The sequence below is a fragment of the Gorilla gorilla genome, chromosome 19 (genome assembly GCF_029281585.2).
Source record: "Gorilla gorilla gorilla isolate KB3781 chromosome 19, NHGRI_mGorGor1-v2.1_pri, whole genome shotgun sequence".
NCBI classification, from domain to species: Eukaryota; Metazoa; Chordata; class Mammalia; order Primates; family Hominidae; genus Gorilla; species Gorilla gorilla.
The window spans coordinates 83,277,204-83,292,948 of record NC_073243.2 but is presented as its reverse complement, the minus strand read 5'-3'; the positions used below and the strand labels follow the sequence as shown (position 1 = coordinate 83,292,948).

The window sequence follows — 15,745 nt, the reverse complement described above, 5'->3', positions numbered from 1 at the left end:
AGGTTTATAAAAGGAAACTTGGTTTGGCAAACATACGGGAGTGGTGCATGGTGCAGCTCTGCACGTTTTGTCCTGATGGCTATCTTGAATTATTATCCACCTGTAATCCTAGCTGGAATCATCTGGATTGTGGACAGTTGTAAATTTATTTACTTTGAGATAATATCTAGGTAGGGGAGGGTTCCACAGTTTGGTCTCCATGTCTGCTTTGCTTTAAGATGGGCCTCAGGAGCTTCTGAACAAGCATGTTATTGGGTAAGCATGCAAGGTACAAGGGAATGTCTGATAGGAAAGGGAGAAAAAAAATATAGTACATCTGAAGGCTATATTTTGAGTTTAGAGAAAATAAGTTTTAAGATGCACTTTATAGCTAAGATACTTATTTACAATGCAATCTCCTAAAAGTCCCATTTTGCATGGTGAGATGCATGATAAACAAGTCCTTGCATATTAGTTTTTAGTTATTTTCATTTTAGACATGTATATGTTACATTAGAATATCCCTCCAAGTATGTTTTGAGTGCATTTATAAATTTTAATGTGTAATTTTTTCATTAATTTTCATTTATAATTTTTCTTTTACCAAATAATGATTTAAAATATTTTACTGTTAATTTTGTGAGAGATATATATGTATATCAATAGACAGTTACACATAATTATACTATTGTTATACATTTCTAATTCGATAAAAATGTAGTTAGTGGTGGAATGATTTTTACAAAAATCAAAGTCAAGTATTGAAATCAATCTGATTTCAATACTCTAAAACTACAATCATAGGAACAGTATGGTTGGTGTTGGTGTTTGTTAATATAAAAATTAAAAATAGAGAGGAACGGTATAGTTGGTGTTGGTGTTAATATAAAAATTAAAAATTGAGATTCCAGTTTTGTGTATGCCTACACTTTCAAGGCAATACAATTGTGAACAGATATTATTTTCAACAATGAATAACTAAAAAAGATGTTTAGCCAAATTAAAAGAAATAATTAATCCCTTACAAAATATACAACAATTACTTTAAATAGGCTTATACCCTTAAGGATAAAAGCTAAATGCACAAAATGATGAGAGGACATTTCTAGGAGAAAGTTCTCGACTGAAATATATGACTAGAAGTTAATGCTCTGAGATGTGGGGCTGTGGGTATTGTTACATTATTTCATTGAGCTACCTGTTTACCACTATAGTTATATTAGCCTTTTCCAAAAAACAAGGTGAGGAGGTAGGCAGGCACTTCAACTATTAAATCAGTAGCACTGCTAACTCAAACAGGCTTAAGGTGTAGTAGTGTGTTTCAGAAGTAATTAGATGCTTTGTAAACTTTATGACATCTTAAACTTGAAATACTAAATTCCAAGGGCAAGAAAGAAAATAAGGTAATATGGGTGAAAACATTATTTTAATAAGAGAAGTTATTTAAACTATATGTGTATTATTTGAAGATTATATAAAGTAATACATTTTTTAGCCTCTCTTTTATAAATATTATCAAAATTTCAAAACAGGACACATAGTTTTAAACCAACTATGGATAGGAGTTTTATAGCATTACCACAGTTATTTTTTTCAGACTAATTACAGATCAAAGTGAACAAAATTTAAATAGAATAATTCATCTAATAAGAAATTAACTTGCTAAATAACATGTGAAAACCTACTCTCTTCGTAAGTAATCAAAGAAAGGAAAATTAAAACTTTGGATATATCTGTCTATCATGCCGGCAAAGATAAAAGAATAGTAAAGAATGCCCATAAAGAGTCAGTAAAGTTTTGGTTGCATAGCTTGCATAATCTATGAACCTCATTGCTTATGGCTTCCATTTTTACGTTGATACATAGTTCTTCTTTGTACAATTAAGCTAGTTAGTTATTTTATTCCAGTCACTACTTTTAAACAGTCAATTTTTATTTACTTTATGGAAATTATTTGTATATACCATGATTTACTATTTTACCATGCCTTTGGTCTTTTGAGTTGGTTTTTTTGGAGGGGTTTCATATAATTGATGTTGTTATTTTCCAAGTAAATAGATATGGTTAATATGGGATAATATGTATATTTACTCAATTTTAGTATGCATATTTACCCCTTTTCATATTATTGACCTTATATACTAACTGCTACTTTTCCACTTTCATGTTAGGATTATCTTTGTTTTTCTGATTATTTATGTTCTTTTCTATTAGGCTTATATATATTTCTATAAACATTATACTTGAGTTTTGTTTTATATTCCAGTCCAAGAATACTTGTCTGTAATGGGGTCTCATTTTTCTTGATAGGTCAGGTACATACAGCACAGCTGAAAATTTGGCCTAATTTACTTTCTTTCCTTCATCTGCATTCTCCTCTGCTGCTGTGCCAGTCTGTAGGTTCACACTATTCTACATGCCATTGCAGTTACTTAACATGCTGTGTTGTGCTTCCTCTCTTTATTTATTTTCTCCCTCAGCTATTATAGTCACTATCCCACTTTGAAGTTCAACTGAATATAAATCATTCCTAAATTCTATCTCCAGCCAGTCCTTTCTCAGAAATCTGAGATTCTCCCTGAAAACAGTATTTTTATTCATTCATATTTAAGTCACGACTTAGTCTTGACTAGTTTAATTCATAAGTGTAACCTGTATCTGCATCTCCATTGCCTCCTTGGTTGTTAAATTTATAATTGCTTCTTACCTCATGGCAGTGTTTCCCTTTTTCCACGTTACTTTTGCTGTATTCAAACCTATTTGCTACAGGTTGAGATCAAAGTGATCTTTCCAAAATGTTTATATGACCTAACCACTCACATTGTCATAAATGCTTATAACTTACTTTACATTGCTGATAATTAAGTTAAAAATTCTTATCTTTGCCAACCATGTCCTACCCATCTCTACAGATTACTTCATACTACCATTTACTTTCCTCTCAAGCCTGTCTTATGGGCCTTTTTCAGTTTCTGCAACATCCTACTTCTCTCTCCCATGCAACTTTTCTCACTTTCTTCTCATAATTAGCTTGTCACTGTATTTTATTTTTCAGTCTAATTCCAACTCATTCTTTAGAATTAATTGCTAAATTAGGGGCCCCTGATTTATTGCCATCTATGACTAGGGTAGGCCTTCTAATCACAATTATCCAATAACAATATATATTGTTATATATGACTTTCATGGGATATAAGGTTATTTCTAGCACAGAGAAAGATCTGAGGAAAACTCTACTACAAAATTTAAAGATGGCAATAGCACACTTGCAATATTTCATATTTTATGGCATTATGGCATTACTATTTGTGTTTGGGGCAGACTGAAAATCTATTTTTATTATGCCTTCTGAGATGGCACTTTGAATTTAAGCCCCATTTTCCGTGGCTTATAGCTTTTCCACTGAATACCTTTGGGGCTAAACTTCATCATTCTGGTTCTTAACCTAGAATGAAATAATTCAGGAAGTTTGAAGGAAATTTATTTAGTCATTTTTGATTTAAGTAACTACAAGGAAATTCTTTTTGGCTGTTCGAAAAATATACAAACAAGTTTTATATTGAATCATTCATAAGGAATTATGATTTTCAGTAAAAATATTTATAATTATGATTTTCTATAAAAGATACATATTTAAAATTACTTATACAAACTAATAAACAATATAATGCATATTTACTGCATACCTTAATTCACATAATAAAATTCTGTAAGATCTACCAACTTCATTAGAAGTTCTGAAATGTAGGCTTTTGGGGGCAAGACTGCTGTATTGAATCAAAATGAAAAATCTTATTTGCAAGAAATGACTAACCACCTATTAAAGACTCAGGACTTCAGTGTCATTTAAATGCAGTTTCAGTGGTTTATACAAGCTGTCAAAAATTTCCATTTGCTCATTTCAAATATATCTAGGTAAGCCTATTTTTTAGGCTCATTTATACAAAATCAAAATTTGAAAGAGTAATAAAATGAAAAATTCATAGATGATAAGAATGGCTAAGACTCACATAATAGCTCATTTGGCTTAATAACTTTTGGAATTCTCAGAAGAAAAGAGGAATACTTATACTTCCCAACATAGCCATTAATTTAGGAAAAAGAATTACCTTACTGTGGCAGTTTGATAATTATTATACACTGAGTATTCATCAATCGGAGAGATTATCCCTTAAAGAAAAAATAAGATAATTTGATCAGAAGCCTGACACCCTATTTATGTAAGCACAATATTTGTGACTTTGTCTCACATGCACACAGACATATACATAGAATATATTTGCAGAGACACACATATATACACATACATATATGTTTGTGTGTGTATATATATAATTAATATATGTATTGGTTATACACACACAATAAGTGATGACTATATGGAAATGTATAGACAGGCCATAGACAAGTATAGATGGATAAGTATTTGACTTTGGTTTAATTGTCTCCTAATTCTGTTTCACAGTTTCCTACTTTCTGTGAAAAAAAAATTGTTTAATTAGATTAATATTGGAACATTTCTTGAAATATCTAGTACTTGTTTCTTCAATTATATTGCTAAATATCTTTATACACACATATGCAAAATTATCTGTTGATTTAATTATTTTCATTTTGCATATTCTCTAAAAGTCATTTTTATTTTTAAAAAGTGAGCCTACAACATTTTTCTTATGTTCATTTTGATTTATTATGATCCACGTTCTAGGTACCATACTAAGGGAAAAGATATATAAAGAAAATCCATAAATAAACAATAGTGTGAGATGAAAAAATTTAAAACAAAGTAAATGTATCTATAAAGTGTTTTTGGAGCCATTGAAGTAGGAAAATGTGTTCATTTTAAGAAGAAAGAGGCGTTAATACCTGGTCTTAAAGAAAACATTGGGATTTATAAAGTAGTAAATGGAGGGGATTACTTTCTATCAAGTGTGTTCACTGTATAAAATTACATTTCTAATGTTTTTTGTTAATGGATGTGTATCCAGAGATCATTAAATCACAGTGGAGAAGGAGAGAAAATTAATAATAATGTTCCAGGTTTTTGAATTGGGTCATTTCTATATTTTAACCCAAACTTCTTTTCTTTTTGATCCATGACCAGAATGCAATTACATCACTCATGTTTCTCCTACTCAATGGGTTTACATTCAAAATTCCAATTTTACCTCAAAAAACCTTATAACTTGTTTCCCCTTAAATATCAATAAAATTATTTTAGAAAATATTGGATGATTAGAGACTATGTCTACATAATTAGTTGCTCTTCCTTTCAAAATCACATTTCAGAATGTACTATTGTTGCCATATGTCAATTTTCAGGTTATGTTTTTGCTCACTCTGGCAATTTGTGTTCACTGATATTGATTTATATATAGGTCTTGCTCTGTATGAATTCCTGAAAGCTTTTATGATCTGGGCAAAGTAACCGGCACTGCTCATAATCAGTATATAGCTATATGTTGTGCCATGTTTTTAACTATTAAAGTGGACAAAGAGATGGATAGAATTTAGGAGATTAAGTGCCTGTTAGTATGTCTCTTGTTACTGTAGCTGAAGGGAGAACTACAGCGACTGCACTCATTGCTTTCTAACACCTTTTTGTAGTTCTAAAAGTAAACTCTGACATGTAAAGTCTCAGCTCAAATAACCGGTAAAGAATTACGGATGGGCCTAAAAATGCCTTTGTCTTTGCTAGCTACAGAACTGACACAGTTAAAAATCAGTTAACATCACAGACTCTGCAGGTTTGTAAGGGAACAATCTGGGATTTATTAGGAATGAACGGGTTCCTGAGAAACAGGCTAAAAAATGTATTGGACGAATCTGTTAACCTTGAACCCATACATGACCCCTGGCGTTTTTTTTTTTTTTTTAATTAGGAGAAATAGCTCATTTTCCTTGATGAATATATTTTCTCTCATACATAAAATTATTTTATTTATTGACCAGAAATCACTTGTACCCTTGAATAATTAGGATTTCCTAATTAAGCTCATCTAATGTATCTGTAATATGTACAATGCTCATCACTACTTTATTAAATATTCTTTTACTTTATTATTTTTCCAACATACTTAATTATTCATCTTTATTCCCAGGACCTGGTTAACTTACATTTGTGTGGTTTAAATAAAAGAAAATCCAGAATGAGAGATAGTTACAAAAATGCATTTATATTCTATAACATGTATTATCTCTGAATATGGTTATTTTCATTGGAAGGAAATGATAAATAAGAATATTTTCTCTTTTAGATGCCTAGCATTGTAATATACCTAAAGTGTTTTTTTGTTTGTTTGTTTGTTTGTTTGTTTGAGACGGAGTCTCGCTCTGTTACCCAGGCTGGAGTGCAGTGGCGCGATCTCTGCTCACTGCAAGCTCCGCCTCCCGGGTTCAGGCCATTCTCCTGCCTCAGCCTCCAGAATAGCTGGGACTACAGGCGCCCGCCACCACGCTCGGCTAATTTTTTGTATTTTTAGTAGAGACGGGGTTTCACCGTGTTAGCCAGGATGGTCTCGATCTCTTGACCTCGTGATCCACCTGCCTCGGCCTCCCAAAGTGCTGGGATTACAGGCGTTAGCCACCGCGTCCGGCCGTGTTATGCTTTTTTAAAATATCCCTTATACAAGGTTATCAGAAATGCAATGAATGCCATTTTTATTTGGAAACAAACTTTTAGGCCAATCTGAAATGTCCACAGTTATTGCTTCTTTTGTAATGGTTACTTTATTTCTGCACATGCGTTTCATGTCAGGTCAGAGAATCTATTCATCTCATAAAAAGTAATTTCTTCTCTTCAATAATATATTTTTATTTATTTTAAGATCATTGATGAGGTATAACATACACAAGGAAAACAGACTGGCCCAAATACTTGATATGAATCAAGTATATAACTTGATTAATATTCACAAATTGAAAACACTCATATAAGCATTATGTAGAACAAGAAAGAAAATATTAACAAACATACATAATAATCTCTTATTAGCACTATGATTATTAGCAATGCCTCACTTTGTATACTTAGAAAAGTAATTCTAATTTTTTTTCTTTTTGACTAGTCTGTTTTGCATTATCTTTTAAAATAAACTAATTTTACCTTTTAAAAATATTTTCTATTGTAGGTTTTTCCTATTGCAATAATTTTTGCTATTAGTTGTATGTTGATGATTCAATTTCTTTTAAATTTTTACTTTGATTCTTCTGCACTTTTTCTAGTTTCATGGAATATAAGCCTATATCATTAATTTTTAGCATTTTCTCTTTTCCAATATTGGAAAAAATCCATAATTTTATAGGAACAGAATTGTATCCCCCTGCCCAAATTCATAAAGTCCTAATACCAATGTACTTGGAAATGGGGTGGGACCTTTGGGTGTTAATGAAGTTTAAATAAGGTTATGAAGGTGGGCCCCTTATAATGTGAATAGTGCCCTTATAAAAAGATACATCAGAGAACTTGCTTTCTCTCTCTCCCTCAGTCTTGTGAAGACACAGTGAAAAGACAGCTGTCTGAAAGCCAGAGAAACAGTCCTCATGGGGCAATTGAATCATCTAACACCTTGATCTTGGAGTTCTCATCCTCCAGAACTGTAAGAAATAAATTTCTGTTACTTGACACCTGGTCTATGATATTTTGTGATGGCAGCTTGAGCTGACTAATACAAATATATACCCTCAAATTGATAGATGTATCCTGTAAACACTGCTTTAAGTATACCTGACAAGTGTTGATATATCTTTATTGGCCTTTATGTAAAATATTTTTCTAGTTGTCATTGTGATTTATTCTGTGTCCCGGGTGTTTCTTCAAAGAATATTCCTTAATGATTATGGATATCTCTATATCTACCTCAACTTTGTCAATTAAACTTATTTGAAGTCATGTTATTGTATGTCTGCATATTTAAATTTTGAAATATTTCTGCCAAAAGGAATCGTATAAAGCAACTGTTTGAGTGATGTGAGGACTTCAGCATTAAAATCTGCTATATCAAATATTAGTATATCTATACTAGCTTGCTTTTGGTTAGACTTGATGTAGAACAGCTTTTTCTAACCTTTCATATCCAACTATCCTTTTCATGAGTTTCTCATGTAGAGCAAAAACTATGGCTTTGGTATTTTGTTCACTCTGATCATTTCAATCTTTAATTTGAATACTTATATTTTGTATAGTTATTTACATGCTTAATTTTATATCTAATATGACACTATTTATTCTATAATCGACCAGTCATTTAACATTAAATATTATCTCTATTTTTTTCTCCTTTGAATTCATCAACTAATTATTATTTTATTTTCTACTCACTGGTAATTACTTACTTAAAAAATTTTTGGGCCGGGCACGGTGGCTCACGCCTGTAATCTCAGCACTTTGGGAGGCTGAGGCAGGTGGATCACAAGGTCAGGAGATCAAGACCATCCTGGCTAACACGGGGAAACCCCGTCTCTACTAAAAATACAAAAAAAATTAGCCGGGCGTGGTGGCAGGCGCCTGTAGTTCCAGCTACTCGGGAGGCTGAGGCAGAATAGCGTGAACCCGGGAGGTGGAGCTTGCAGTGAGCCAAGATCGCGCCACTGCACGCCAGCCTGGGCGACTGAGCAAGACTCTGCCTCAAAAAAAAGAAAAAAAGAAAAAAAAATTTTGTGGTGGAATATCTGGAGACTACAACATAAATGATTTAAAAAAGAAATAGTTATATTTTATCTTATTTTGCATAATGCTAAAACTCAACTAACCAGTTGAGTTTTACTTATGCTGCCATTATATTTGGTATTATTGTTCTCATGCATTTCTGCAGTATTTTACATTTTTATAGAGTCAACATTCATTTTTAATGTATTTATATATTTCTATCCAGTGATGCTTTTGATTTTATGCTGCATTTTTTTTATATTCCTCTCTTAGATTTTTTTTTTCTGCTAGGTAGATGCTTAACATCACTTTGAGTACAGTAATAAACACTGTTCATTTTATATTCATTTGAAAAAGTCTTATTTTATCTTTTATATTTGAAATATGTTTCAGTGGGAATTGGGAGTAAAATTTTTTGTTAACATTATTTTTAGCTCTTTAAAAATGTCCTTCTCTTGCCTTCTGCTTTTCATCATTTCTGTTCAAAAGCCAGCCTTCAGGCTAACTATTGTTTCTTTGAAGATAGCAATATGACGTGTCTTTATCTTTTTCTCCTCTCACTATTTTTTTGATGTTTTGCTGATTTTGGTTTTCAGTTGTTTTATTATGATGTATCCAGCTGTGCTTTGCTGGATGTTTATCCTGTTTGATGCTTCCAGAATTTCTTGAATCCTTTGATTGATTTTTTTTCATCGGCTATTGTCTACTGAAATCTTTTTTTACCTTACTTTCTCACTCATCTTCAACTGAATTTAAGTTGCATGTAGTCAAGCTTTTTGGTTTTTTCCATGTCATTTAGTCTTTACATATTTTTTATTATTTTGATTTCTTCGCTTCAGTTTGTATATTTTCTATTTTCTTGCTTTTCATTTCACTAAACCTGTCTTTATGTCTAATCTATTTTTAAAACCATCCATTAAAGATATATAGAAGCAATAAGGACTAACATTTCAGCAAGAAGAAACCTCAGAGAGATGAACTACGACCGGAGATTTGTACTTTCTTAGGGGCAAATGCATTCTCACCTTGAACTAGAGGCTGAGAATTCCTGCTTGGCCTTGTGCCAAAGTTGCCACAGCAGAAGAAAACAGTCTATTATCAATTTATTTTCCATTATGACCAATTCGTAGAACCGTAGGACGTATCCCTTTTGACCCTTAGGCTCTTTCGTAATTAGAAACAATTTAATAATTTGTGGGAATGAATACTCTGCCTAGTTCTTGTTGGCCAGGAAAAAAATGATCTATGTTACACATAAGAAAGCAAAATATCCTCAAAACTTAAAAAAAAGTTAATCGCACATTACATTTATGTCTGCCTTTCTGAGGTATAAAAGTAAAATCCATGAATCATATTCTTCAAATATTCTATTCACACAATAAGCTGTTCTCCTGTTATTTTTTCATACACGTTGAAAAAGCATAAACATAACTTAAAAATCTCCCATATGAAAATTGCAATCGTTGAAATGAATTTTGGACACATAAAGTATTGCAGAGATCAAATACTTGAAGACAGTCTCTAAACTAAGACAACTCTTAGAGATAAGTACAAGAAAGTATTGGTCTGCCTTAAAACAAAAACATGAAAGCATGTTGAATAGGACTATTTATCTATAAAGTACCTTCACAGATGCTGTCTATGTGGCTTTGAAATTTGATAAGACTCACCTGTATCATTATGAAAGCAGTAAACCTAAAATATATTCCAGCCAAGCAGTGAAGAATGGAGAAACATATAAAAATCTAATAAAATGGTGAGAATTTTTTTTTCAATAACATCCATAAAGATGTTCCTTTTGGACTGAAAAACGTATGAAATATTAGTTGAATGTATTAATTTCGCAGTATTTATATCGCATTATCTAATTAGACGGGTGATGTGCTGGTGCATATAAATGTCAACATATATGAGATAACTGAGATTATTTTTTAGGATCTACAATTCTGGGATGCAGTAACTTCCTGATATCCTTCGGAAAAGCTATATTTTAATTAACCATTTGTTTTCCCAGATAACTCAATACTGAGAAAGAAACAGAGGTGGTTAGTCTCAACTAAAATAAGCATTCCTAGTTAATATCAAAGTTTCTACTAGACAGTCTTATTTACATGTGTTTGTTAAACATTCAGTACAAATGATATGACTATGTATATTAATTGAATGAATTAATCAATCAATAAAGCAGAATAGTTTATTTATTATGTAGAGAATATATTAAATTCTAAAATTAGGCTGAATTACCTAAGTTTTTAATTATATGTATAAAAAGTCTACATAATAAGATAATGCAGAAAAATTTTCAATTCCAAAGATAATACCTTATGTATGAACAAAAAAAGCAAAAATTCTTAAAATGAGTATTAAAATATCAGGGAGAAGAAATTCTACTTTTCAATAATAAAATTTAAAAATTAGCATTCGGCCGGGCGCGGTGGCTCACGCCTGTAATCCCAGCACTTTGGGAGGCCAAGGCGGGTGGATCATGAGGTGAGGAGATGGAGACCATCCTGGCTAACACGGTGAAACCCCGTCTCTACTAAAGAATACAAAAATTAGCCGGGCGCGGTGGCGGGCGCCTGTAGTCCCAGCTACTCGGGAGACTGAGGCAGGAGACTGGCGTGAACCCGGGAGGCGGAGCTTGCAGTGAGCGGAGATCGTGCCACTGCACTCCAGCCTGGGCGCAGAGCGAGACTCCATCTCAAAAAATAAAAAATAAAATAAAATAAAATAAAATAAAATTAGCATTCATTGTAATATAAGTTAGCCAGGTCTTTCGTCATTAGGTTTAGTGAACATGGCATATCCTTGACTCCAGAGTAAAAAATAACATCACTGGCTAGGTAATCTTAATTTAGATTAAGAAAGAATACAGTGAGCCGGATTTTCCTCTTATTATTTATTTATTTATTTTTTAAGACAGGGTGTTGCTCTATCACCTAGGCTAGAGTGCAGTGGTATGATCAAAGTTCACTCCAGCCTCTGCAGCCTCGACCTCCCTGGCTCAAGCGATTCTGCCACTTCAGCCTCCTGAGTAGCCAGGACTATAGGCTGCGCCACCACTCCTGGCTACTTTTTTATTTTTATTTTTATTATTATTATTTTTTACAGTGACTGATCTCTGTACATTGCCCAGTCTGGTCTCAAACTCCTGAACTCCAACCATTCTCCCGCCTCATTCTCTCAAAGTGCAAGGGTTACAGGTGTAAGTTACTGTGCCTGGCCTCAGGCAGGCTTTTTTTGGTAGAGAGGATTATTCCTTGGATATTTTCTGTATCACATTTCCACGGTAGGACATAGGAAAAGAACACATAGATGTACTGCTGCTATCAAAAAGCTTATTTCTTCAAGAAGAATCAGAACATGGATACTGACAGAGTTCATGGCTCTATAGATGTTGGCATATTTGTTTCTCATTTGTCTTGCTTCTCAATGCATTCCAGTGAACAGTGGGTGGAGAAAAAGACAGAATTTTGATAGAGATTATAAAGTCAGGACAACAATTCTGCTAAAAACATAGATTTCTTGGACTGCATTTCAATTTGTTGTTATATTAGTCACTAACTACATCATATAAAATAAGTCATTTAACTTTTTTACAACTCAGTTTACTCTTTATATAATGAAAAAATATTGTTTCTAAATAATGCTTCTGAAAATTGCCTATACAGTATCTAAAAACCATAGCTGACATTAATAAACATAGCTTCTACTTTCTTAGCTTCCTTCCTTCCTTCCCTTCTTTCCTTCCCTTCTTCCTCCCTCCCTCCCTTCCTCCCTTCCTCCTCCTCCTCCTTCTTCTTCTTTCTCTCTCTCTCTCTCTCTCTCTTTCTTTCTTTTTTACAGAGTCTTGCTGTCCCCCAGACTGGAGTGCAGTGGCACAATCTCCGCTCACTGCAACTTCCACCTCCCAGGTTCAAGCGATTCTCCTGCCTCAGCCTCCCAAGTAGCTGGGATTACAGGAGTATGTATGCCACCACGCCCGGCTAATTTTTGTATTTTAGTAGAGATGGTATTTCACCATGTTGGCCAGGCTGGTCTCTAACTCCTGATCTCAGGGAATCCGCCCGCCTCGGCCTCACAAAGTTTTGGGATTACAGGCTTGAGCCACAGCGCCCGGCCATAGCTTCTTCTTCTTTCTAAGATGCTTTCTTTCTTTCATGTTTTTACCCCTAAAGCAATAGTTGCATGCATGTTTTGATTTAAACTTTAATTACAGACCAAACACTGTTTTCTATAAACATCTTAATACTTTTAGCCTCACATGCCTAATAGCTCTTATAAAGGAACAAAATCGCTTCTCGGCCTTTTGGCTAAGATCATGAGTTATAGAGGAACAAAAAATATACACTGATATCTTCCTAGCATCATGCTCAAAGAATATTTTGTAAATATGAATATATGATATATGAATATATATAATATATAAATAATATATAAATATCAATTTACTGTAATCAGTCATCTTCTAGGAAGATGTTTAAGACAGGTGGGAAAAGTACATTGTAAAAAAAGGTAAAACTTTTACATTGTAAAGCAGGTAAAAGTGCCACAGTGTAACATATCAAACATGCACACACACACACAGCATAAACAGTATATACTTACATAGATAAATACACAAAAATATCAAGTTGCTTAACAAATTATTTGAAGTCCTGTACTAAATATACACTTATTGAGTGGTGGTTCTATTTTTTTCTTCTGTGAGTACTAAATAAATCACTGTGTGTGATTAATTTCATATTTGTACTATAGCATTTATATCTTCTCATTTGTCTTGCAGTTAAGGATTATAATGAATGCTTATTTTAGATTTTTCCTAAATCTTTATGCGATCAATTTTTCCTCATCTCTGTAGTTATAGCTCATTTTATTATACAGTTTTATAATAATTAATCATCATGTATTTCTTCCCTCTGTAGAAGATGCATGCATTATCTGCAGTCTGTTTATTTTGCTTCCCAGTCAGCAATTACAATGCCAAAGTAAATTAAAGTAAATTATATTTTTACAGGTTTTGAGGTAAAAATTGATGATAACTGCTGAAGTTCTAGAATGAGCATATTGGGAAAATTGCCAAATAAATTAACCCAAGAATAAGATTCATTTATCACAGAAAATTATTGATGAAAAATTACTGATAAAAACTAAGTAAAATTTTCATCTATCTACTTTATTTCCACTTGAGTATACCTGTGGAAAAAATACATGCTTAAAGTTTAATTTTTTTTGCCTGACTTTTTATTCTATTGAATGAATGACATTTCACTGTCATTTAAATAATACTTTCTTAAAATCATATTACATACCATCTGTATTCTTTCAACCATGACTCTCCTACCAATCCAAGGCACACACTGATGTCTTAATAAATATTTTCCACTAAATCGATAAGTGAATGAATAGTTTTTCTTTGTCACAATCTTTTGAATGGTTAGCAAATTTATTTTTTATATAATGTTTTTAAAAAAGAAAAGAAAAGAATTAATCAGCAGTTTTTAGTACAAATGATATGTTATCACCTTTTTAAAGGAAGTATCCTTTGGCAAATGCACCATTTCTATCATGTTCAAAATTCCAAAACACATGGAATTTGGACAAACCTGTTTTAAAACCAATGGTGATCACTTATTTTGCGACCTTGCTGATTTAAAAATAAACATTAATTTAAAATGATTCAACACATCTTCTCTTTCCAGTAGTAGACTTATGAGAATATTTGGATTCGATAATTAACATTTTTAAAATCTGAAGTTTGCCTCCTTAAGCAAGTGGTGACATTAGTCATTTACCTTAGCCTTTTTTTTCTTTTAAGCTCTATGATAATTTATCAGTTTTTACCTGTAAGCAGTATTTGGAACCACATCAGATAATTCAGCACAGGGATCACACCACTTGGTGAGTTGTATTACAGCCTGCATTTATTATCTATAGTTCTTGTCAGTGTAATGGTAAATATATCTCACAGTTGTATACACAAAATTAAGTCATTTAATGGATTTGTAGTTTAGCTGATTGAGGTCCACAGGTCTCCGCGCACTTCTGGAAGCCATTTTATTTCTTCTGTAATTGTCAGTCACTGTTATTTCCACTTGACTGCTGTTCTGTGACTAGTCAGAATATAAGGTGCTTAAATGGTATCAGAGCCGTGATAAAATGGTGTTTAAAGGAACCTTTACACACACACACACACACACACACACAATGAAGTTTCTTTAGATTAATTTGAATGTCAACATTTTTTTCCTGATAGAATTGGGATGTGTCTGTTTATACTAAGTACTTAACTTCATCTTGCTTTCTGTTTAAGCATATGTTATAGAACATCCTAGATGCAAAAAAAAACAATCATGATAGAGACTAATTTTAGTAGTATCAGAATTTCAGTGCAGAAATCAAAAAGTTACAATAGTGAAGGTAACTCTGTGAAGCAAAGCCATTTGCTAGTTTTATATATTGAGTCTTCTTAAACAGGTTATAGTCATTTAGAAAAAAAATAAATCCACATCTTTCATTCTTTGAAAAGGCACCTGTATATTTTCTGAAAACCCACATCATCCCAGGAAAGAGATCAAATCTTAGGAAAGTAAGTTTGGCTCAAAATGATTGAGTGTTAATGGTCCAGTGCTGTTAGGAGCTTGCCAGGATGCAATGATTTGTTCTTCATTTTTCAGTGCCAGCAGCTTTCTGATTCAAAAACCACAAACACAGCATTTTTTTTTTGCATTGACTCTGAGGACATTAGCAAATCTCAAATAAATAGCAGCACTACATTCTGGAAGAAGTCTTAAAAGCAAGCTGTATTCCAGATGGAAACCTCAAGCTGGTCACTGAAATAAAGAGTTCTGACAAACAGAGTGGAAGTTAAGTGAGAAAACTTACCAAATACTGACTTTGCTCAGCACCTTCTGCTGCGGAAATGTTTGAATTAAAAATGAATAATGTATATGCTCCTTGATATTTTATGATGACAAAAATACAAAATTAGAAGGCCACATTTTTAATAATTATGGATCACATTGAAGAGCAAGATATCAAATATGTTTCAGATTATATAACAATGATTTCTAAATGAAAAGTTTTATTCCTAGTAAGAAAGCAACATTAAAAATATTA

The 15,745-nt window shown here is 32.6% G+C and overlaps 1 long non-coding RNA gene across 5 annotated transcripts in view; it reads right to left on the bottom strand.

Annotated features, from left to right (window-relative positions):
* LOC109023830 (uncharacterized) overlaps nucleotides 1-15,745 on the bottom strand; it is a 255,758-nt gene that overhangs the window by 122,727 nt on the left and 117,286 nt on the right. For 3 of the 5 annotated variants that reach the window (XR_008673359.2, XR_008673355.2, XR_008673356.2), the window contains exon 3: nucleotides 4,089-4,149. The exons of the other annotated variants lie outside the window; for them this stretch is intronic. This is a non-coding gene — a long non-coding RNA (uncharacterized lncRNA). The remainder of the gene's footprint in view (nucleotides 1-4,088; nucleotides 4,150-15,745) is intronic. 5 annotated transcript variants of the gene reach the window in all.